This window comes from Amblyomma maculatum, chromosome 4 (assembly GCF_055883805.1).
Source record: "Amblyomma maculatum isolate TAMU_Amacu chromosome 4, ASM5588380v1, whole genome shotgun sequence".
Taxonomy (NCBI): domain Eukaryota; kingdom Metazoa; phylum Arthropoda; class Arachnida; order Ixodida; family Ixodidae; genus Amblyomma; species Amblyomma maculatum.
The window spans coordinates 35,916,527-35,925,655 of record NC_139347.1 but is presented as its reverse complement, the minus strand read 5'-3'; positions in this window follow the sequence as shown (position 1 = coordinate 35,925,655).

The window sequence follows — 9,129 nt, the reverse complement described above, 5'->3', positions numbered from 1 at the left end:
TGGAGCCTGCTGCGGCCAGTGTAAAAGGTTTATCTACTTTTACCGCGCTGCTGCAAGAATAAAAAACTTTCTGGCATTGGCGACACGTCTCCTTTCAAAGCGTGGGTCGACCGCACCACCAAAACACGTCTTGTTGTGCGGTGAGTGCGAAAGTTCGGATGTCACTCGCACCTAGCATTGGTATATACCTCCTCCACAGCGGCTCTGAGCCCGGACTTATAATGTGATCTATATAGGTTTTTGTGGAAGGAGTGCTGCTATCTCAGCAACCAGCGCCTGTTTGTCGCCACTGAGGCTGCCTGCCGCTGGTCCATCATTTATGCGTGGAAAAGCTCTTCGCCCATTCATTCGATACTTTTGAGCATTTTGCGCCGGAAAAAAAAAATTGTGTCCAGCTAGCTCGACTCCAGGAATTTCTTGAACCAGCGGAAAGGACTAACTTGGACTACTCCATTGCATTCCTGCCAGGACCAAGCGCTGACGTCACAGCTGCTATGCAAGCGCTGACGGCACAGCGCTGACGTCACAGCTGACGTACATCTATAAAGCTATTCAGCGTAAAGCTGACCAATCAGCGCCATGAAAAGACCTGACGGCAGCGTCCAAGAAAAACTCGTCTTGATACGAGAAAGAATGCACCAAGGCACTAGGATGAGATATTTAATCCCACGTGAGCATTTGTTCTGTCTTCCTTGCCTAGTTGTCGATTTCTAAATATTGCTTCTGTCACTCTATCAACTGCCTTTATATTCTACGGGGAAACACTCGCCTTGCATCTCAAGCCGCGACTATGGGATAGACAAGGCCAGCCATGGTTCCCCGGCTCGGAAGCGACAAGGTGCACCCCTGGAAATAACACGCTTCTTTCCGAGAGTCAGCTGTGTTAAAGCGTCAAAGGTAAGCACTGATACTTGTCATTCTTGCACGGTGCATTCAACGATTGCCGAATTTGAAACTTTGTCCCTGTGAGTCATTATAAGGAGAGGCATGCCTCCCATGCGTACCAGACTAAACTTATTTTATTCACGCTTACATTATTTGATATCACCCCCTCCTACCGCCCCCCCCCCCCCTACTCAGTAATAAAAAAGAAATGTCATCAGTTGTTCCCCCCTCCCGAAAACAATTTCTGGGTACGTGCCTGACAGCAAGCATGGCCCATGGTGGAGTTATGTCGACTTCTGCTAAAACCCACATAGTATATACATCATTTTTTTAAACCCGTCGTCAAAAATAAGCCATATGAGTCACTTAAGTCGAACGGACTATACAGGGAGGGACAGACTTCAAAGGTTATGGATTACGACAGTCGCTGTCTCTCCACTGTACCTGGTGATGGCGAAAGTGGCGAAAGCCGGCAGCTTCTGGCTTCTTTTCTGAAACTGTTTCGAATAGTACAGGGGTCAGCCACACGGCGACGTGCACTCGTTTTTGCTTCACTACACTTCTTTGTCCACAACAAACTGAAACTTCCGTGCTATGCCGCAAATCTTTTCGATGGATTCCCTGCCGGAAGGTGCAGAGTTGTTTCGCCCTTTTCTTTTTGTTTTTTTGAAAACACTTCTTTTTAAACACAGCAGTCGCTCTCGAAAGGAAGACACAGTGCTTGCACTCTAGGACGCGCGTTCCTAATTAGCGATCTGTGTGTGCCCGCAAGTGTAGCGAAAAAGGTTTCGAAAAGGCGCGCTTTTTCTTCATCTTTGTTGCCTATTTTTCTTTCTATTGTTTTTTCTTTTTTTTTTTTTTTTCAAGCAGAGTTACAAAGCTTGAGGTGTGCATTCACGTTACACAATATTCTCAGTTTTCTTGACTTCTTATTACGTCCCTTGCGAACGAACTTTCCACGAGTCAGTTTGGAAACGTAACTTTAAATGCGGCAAGTCTGCACAGATGGAATACGAATTGCTTCTCACGCGACGATGGGCGATTGTGACTGTATTTGTTGCGTTGCGGCTAGGTGGAGGGAATAACGTCTGGTCGTTGGTGGCATATTCATACCTACAAACCATAGTGCGCACGTTCGCGACCTATATATGCGCATTTTGAAAGAGCGGACACAACGATAAAGTTTGGCTTGTATGAAAACGCCGTCGAAACTCACACAACTATGCGGACCTCGTTGAGGTGGCGACGGGTTAGGTCAGCACGCTGAATTTTCTTAATACCGGAAGAAATAAAGCTGTTGAATACAAATTTATGAAATCGCACAATTGAATTATGAACGAATTGTGTCCAAGAGAAACGCGCGAGTCTCGAAGGCCCGCCGTCATTGAGGGCCTAGAGACTTCAGACTTCTTTCCCTCTCGGCGTTTGCCGCAGTCGAAAACGTCGCGCGAGGGATGAACATTATTTTTCTTCCTTTTTGATTATTATTTCAATAAACCACTACTAACACCAAGGCTCTCTCAGCGCGCGTCAGCCGTTGGAGCATTTAGCGGGAATTCGGGACCGGGGAGCGGGGACTAGTGAACTCGCGCGAAGCGAGAGAGGTAGGCTAGCATGGAGAGATGCGTATATTGCTGTTCTTGTCCGGTGGCCTATATCTTGTTATGTCATATTCACTTTTGGTCAGGAAGAGACGAAATCGCAGGCAAGAACAGTGCAGGTTAAAGAAGAGACGCTTCTGTTTTCTGAAAGGTTGTTTTCTGAGAAGTAACGCGCCAGACGCCTAAGAAAAATGATCGGAAATGTCTTGTCAATCTGCTTTATCGTGAACTCCTTTTATCGTCTATACTGCTATAATCTTATACTTCTCTAATATATCTAATAAAAGCTTGTAATAATCGCCTATTAGGAGTAATGAAGTCTGCAGTGGGAACATGTGGTCTAACAAAAAAGCTTGAGAGCTTGAAATTTTATTGAGGACAAAGCAGTGGGTATACGATATGGATAACGTTAAAAAACAACGAGTATAGTGCAGTACGTTAGGACAAAGGCACAAGTTAGTTTTTTTTTTTTTTATGAACGATTTTAATAGCATGTAGCAATACCTCTCATAACAATAAATGTACCAGCAGGTATATGCTCTCGAGATGCTCATATTTTCTGCTGCTTTCAATCAAAATTGCACTGTGTCGTTTTCTGTGGCAGTCTTAGCGACTCGAAGTGAGCGATATCTGACGTTGAAGCCGAGGTGTTGCTATGCATCGAAAGATTACAGTATTTCTATGCATATGTTTATAACCTTATCTTGCAGCATTCTGCAATGGATTCACATATAGACCGTTTTGTGAAGAGCGCTGCTGCTGATGATGATATGTTCGGTGCCATACCCTCTGAAGCGCGTCGGCACCAGAACTGGTGCACAGGCCAAAGGTAAAAGAAGTAAAAGAAAGAAAAATAGGAGACAACAAGGAAATAATAAACAAACAGGAAGAGAACTGAGTAGAAAGGAGTACAGCACGGACGATGCCACGGTCCCCCTGGGGGACGGGAAGGGGGACGGGAAGGGGGGGGGGGGGGGGGGGCTGCTTTCGCACTGCACCAACTTCCCTTATTCCCGATGGCGTACAACATTCAGCCACTCAGTTAATCGCCCCTCTGTCACCGCCATCGCCTCAGTGCGAGGGCAAAAGCACAGCAACTGCGGTATAGCGTGGCGTCCTCCAGCGGCGGCGTATGGAGGCTCGTGCACTGGTGTACAATGTGTTCCTTCGTTTCCCGATCTTTGCCGCACACCCTGCAGTCCTGCACATCACACAATGCACTGACGAGTCGTACCTGCTGCGGTACTCCAGGGTCCGAAGGGCACCTGCCCGTGCCTCAAAGAGGAGGTTGCTGCCGACAGCGTATCATACGATCATACCTCCTGACGGGGCTGATACCCTCTTTGTGCTGCACGTAATAGGTCTAGGTTGGTTTTTCCTTTGCGGCTGCGAGTCAGATGGCTTCTTCGGCTGCAGCAGCTCGACACCGCACCTCAGCTGTCCAGCCCGAGGTAGAGTCTGCCACAACACGCTCTCGGAAAAAGCCATATTTCTTCTCTGAGTGGCACATCCTGCGTGTCCATGGGGTGCGGATGCACGTTGCAGCCATATATTCGAACACGCTGCGCGCCCACCTGTTGTGATGCATAAAATGGGGGTGGGCGTGATATGCTAGTTGCTAGAGGCCTCTCGGGCCTCGAAGCAGGGCCAGCCCTCATCTCCTTCTTTGCACCGCCTCGTTTGCGACTCGGTCATGGCATCCAAGTGCGACACGGCCAACCTCGCGCTGTCGACACTCCAACCAGTCGCGCGCGCAAGCCGAGATGCCTATCATAGCATTCGCAAAAGTCAATGCAGGCACATGCACCAACTTCCACAATTCCCGCGCCATGTGGAAACAATAGCAGCCCCACAGGCTTCAACGTCGAAGGATGCACATGGCCCGGAGGGTGGTCTGTCGGAGGTTGTGCTCGTGCAGGCTGTAGATGTCCTGCTGTGTGCAAAGCAGCACAACCAGGTATCTATTATCAATGCACACGCTCAGTCTCACTCCGCCACTGGTCAGGTCAGCTTCACCCTCACCTGTACCTGCTAGTTGGACCAGACCGACTCTTTGGCGCTGAACCTAAGCCCGAGACTTGTAATCTCTTTGTAGCAGATGTGCAACAAGGTCAGTAGGTCGCTTCAACACTCCGCCGTCAGCACCAAATCATCCGCAAACGCCAGACCTGGTAGGCGGCGACTTTCGTCCAACCCAACAGTGGTGTACATACTTTAGGCCGAAGCCAATGCCTCACCCGATGAGCGCTCACTCGAGGCCGGCCACATACAGAATATAGAGAAGTGGCGAGAGTGGACCACCCTGTCGAAGACCTTTGATCGCACTGATGCAGTCTGAGGGTCCGAATCGTACCTTCACCAAGTTCCCTGCATACAAACTCCGAAGTGCATACAGCAGTGTACCAGGCATTCCCAGGGCATCAAGACGCTCAAAGAAGGCAGTATGTGGCTGCTACTGATGATGATGATGATGATGATGATGATGGAGTCTGTGTTCATTCCCTTCGTAACGGGAGATGAACGGGGTCTCCCCGATCACGGCCGCTCTCGAAGGAGAGCACGCTTCTATTCTAAAACCCGCGCTCTCTTACTCGAGACCGGCCGTGCTCAGATCTTACAAGAAAGTTGTAAAAAGAAAAAACATCACTTTAAACACGCATGCACATTGTCGCACACACACACACTGGCACAAAACCACGCACTGGCACACACGCACGCACACGCACGCACACACACACACACACACACACACACACACACACACACACACACACTGCATGAGTAACTGCGTGCGACGGTACGTCGTTTGGCGGTCATCGCCGAGTTATCTGCCACTATTGTTCTAGCCGAGCCTTCGTGATGGAAACACTGCGACTGGCGATAGTGTTCGTTTCGTTGTCGCTTCCGTCACCCGCCTCGAAGCCCAATGCGCGCAAGAGTGTGAAGCAATCTGCGTGTCGAGGGGACAACCTATCACAGTGGAGCACCAAGTGTTCTAGAAACGTTGGTTCTAGGATATCCTCATGCTTCCAAGAGGCTGTGCAGGTTCAAGAATTTTCGCGCTACTTATACACAGATACGCAAGAAATCAGGAACCATGTACACAGGACAAGCGCGCACTGACAATTAAGGTTTATTGATAGCAGAGTTACATTTAAAACAGTCCACACGCACTGTCTGCTACAAGAAATCTCGACCTTTGGACTGTTTTAAATGTAATCCTGTTATCAATAAACCTTAGTTCACAGTGCGCGCTTGTCCTGTGTACGTGGTTCCTGCTTTTTTGTGTATCTGTGTATATCGTAGCGTGAAAATTCTTGAAATGGTAAACCAACTAGTCACATTTCTGCTTTGCTCTGCAGGTGGCGGCTTGTGCCTCGGCGGAAGCATCGAATCGCCGGCGGTACACGAGTGTGCGCAGAGCTCCGGAATGCGCCTCGAAAAGAAGGGAACTCGTACAGGAGCTCTGGTGCAATTGCCTGCCTGTGCGTGGGGTACATTTGGAGCGTTGTTTTGGTCTCCACAGCAAATTGCCAGCGGCTGGTCTCTGCTGCTTGCACCCGGGTCTGCACCGAGCGTCCGCTCTTTCGTTCAGTTTGCTCGTTGTTCTCTTCGATGGAAGCGGACACTAACTCTTGCATTTGTAATGCCCTAGGCCTTCCCTAAGGTAGTACTACGATATCAATACCATTTTTACAGCTACAGCTGTTGCACAGCACTCATGACTTTCATACACTTATTACTTATCTCTTCCCCCAGTAGCATGTCATAGGAACAAATTATGGGTGTCCTTGGAGAAAGCAGTTCAGGCCGCCCCTACCGCCCTCCTTCTTAAATCTACCTCTGTCTTTACAGTGTTTCTTGTGTACAGCTAGCAACATCCATACAGACGATATTTTTTTTTTCGAATTTGTGGCGTGTAGTTGAGAAATCCACAGCATGCACGTATAGCTGGTTGCCAAAATTATTCGACCATATCTCAGTAATTATCAAACAATCCTATTTCATACTGCGGCAATTATATCAGGAGCTTATGGTTGTCGGCTTTCTTTTTGTGTTTTGTGTAACTACGTCTTGCCATTGTAATGTCTCGTATAGCACTATAAGTAAACAAATAAAATTGCTGTTAACTCTAGTAGGAGCATGCAAACTGCACAATTAGTGCAGCGGTCCTTGCTTCTACACTGGGGTTTAGCCACATGGTTAATTTCTATCTTTATTCTGGTGCTGTAAGTTACTTCCTCAAAGCTTCTTTCTCTAAGAAGACGCTTTTCTGCTATCCTACATGTTGAAGTTGATGTGCCCCTGACATGCCCCAAGAGTGTCTTCAGGAAAGGTACATGGAAACCAGCAAAGCGTTGGGTAGATTACAGAATAAAAATGTGACAATTTAAAAAAAATGTTATTTTGTTTTATTTTAGAGCTGGAACAATGACTTTAGAAATTTGCCTGTTAAGCCACCTAAAAGTGCAGGTTTCTGTCACCAATGTGTGCCTGTATAATACTGAAATGCTGTGGCTGTGTTTTATGTTAATATACAGCATCCTTTATGTTTAATTTCTCTGAATGTGCACTTCACGTCCTGGTCATTGCTGAGCTAGGGCTCACAACAGCACATATCTATAACGTCTGTTTTGTCAGAGGGGCATGTTGAAAAAGAAATAAAACATTAAAATACAGAATGTCGGCTTCTGGTGAAAACTATGTATCTTTTGGTATTCTGCATTGGTTTTGTTGCAGTTATTTATATGGCCTTTCTGAATGGAGATGCACACATGCACGGCCATCTGGAAAAAAGCAATTAAGAAAAACTGGCAGTTGCCATTGAATGTAATCGAAGTTCAGCACAGATAATTGAATTTCTTCTCCCTTTTGTTGCATGAGGATCCCAGCCTGCTTTGTCCAGCTTAGATCTGCAAGACCAGCAAAGGCTGATCGAGCAACTGTGTAAGAGAGTAGCGGCTTCCGGCATCCCGGCCTGAGGAGGCCGCGCGCGGAGGACTCTATCATCTCTTCACTAGTTCCCAAATATTAGGTTTCAATAAACACCTTTTCCTCCTCCATCTCCTCAAGGCAAGATCTGTCACCACCAAGGATATTTTTTTTAATTATTCAAGTAGATTCTTAGTACTCCAGTTAACCTCCATTTTACCGTGCCATTCTGTCTATTTTATTGCGAAAGCAATACTACTCTCATTTTGAGCCCTTCGCGTAGCCACGGTCGGTAGGCACGTTTGACCTTTAATGACCCCAGATGGCTTTGACATCATACCAACTGCGAGAGATGGGCTACCAAGTCGAGGCGTCTGGTGGCGGCGGTCGGTAAGGACGGCGCGCTGCGGATGAGATGATGACGTCACTGTGACGTCATACCAGCTGCGAGAGATTGACCACCAAGTCGAGTAGTCGGGCGGCGGCAGTCGGTAGGCACGGCGCGCTGCAGCTGGAGACGCACTGCTACAGAGTGGAGGCGCTGCTGTCATTTCTTTTCTCGCAGTTGAGAGGAGGAGGAGGAAAACGATGGGTATATAAATGCTCGCGCTTGCTCAGCTGAGGCACTCGCTATGCATCCTGATAAACAGAAAGAAGTCACGCCGTCTCGATGGAGCCAGAAAACGACAGCGGGCTACAGAGATAGATGAACAACGGGAACAGCGTCTCGCTCGACGGCGCGCTCAAGATGCAGCTAGACGAACGCGTCGCGCTTCTCTTGAATTGTCCTCTACCGGTGACGACTCAGAATGGAATGTAATGGACGCTTGGAACAGTGAAGACTCTCTGTCGACGTCTTCACTCAGCCGTCAAGAACGTAGGAATGCAGCGCGGCAACGACACGTTCAGGAAGCAGAAGAAGAACGGCAACGGAACTATAGCGTAGCCATGCGATTATTGCTTTCGCAACGTACCAGACTTAACTAAAGCTAAGCTCCAAGAAATTTTTTTTTCTTCCACCTTTAACAGGGATATTTTTTTACTGTAGACTGTTTATGCAATTCTTACAATAAGGCCTAAAATAATCGAAGATGCAGTTTTTACAATCACGCATGCTGGTATATGCTTATGCACTTTGCATGTTTTCGGAGCTGGTGCATTTGTGTAAAGTTCAGCTAGCATATGTGCCTCTTGCATGGAAATTTTAATTGCACACGGTAGTTCAGTGCTTTGTTGTGTCAGTGAAAGTAAAGTAGAGCATAGGAAACCGAAACATCTGTTGCATATTCTATTGTCTGCTATACTCTTTCACAAAGGCAGTGAACACTAGTATGTGTCTGAAATTTCAGAGCTTTAGATGAATGTTATTGGTAAATATTTACCCGGATGGGAGGGCCTGCGAGTAAGTTCCGGGAAACGTCCCAATTTCTATCCTCTTCGGGGTTCCAACGGACGTCCGTACGACGTGATCCGTAGTCACAAACGATAATCCGACGGATGTCCGCGGTACGCATGTCGTACATAAACGGATTTCCGTCGGACATCCGAATCTCCGAAAAGGACGTCTGGCCGAAAGTTATATGCAAGTACGAGTCGAGGCACTTGCACAAAAAGTTGCGAGCTCAAGAAAGGGAACTTATGATAGATATGAGATATGACGAACTATAGACTTCAGCGGATAATGAGATGCTCTTCGACCGGCCTGTTCTTG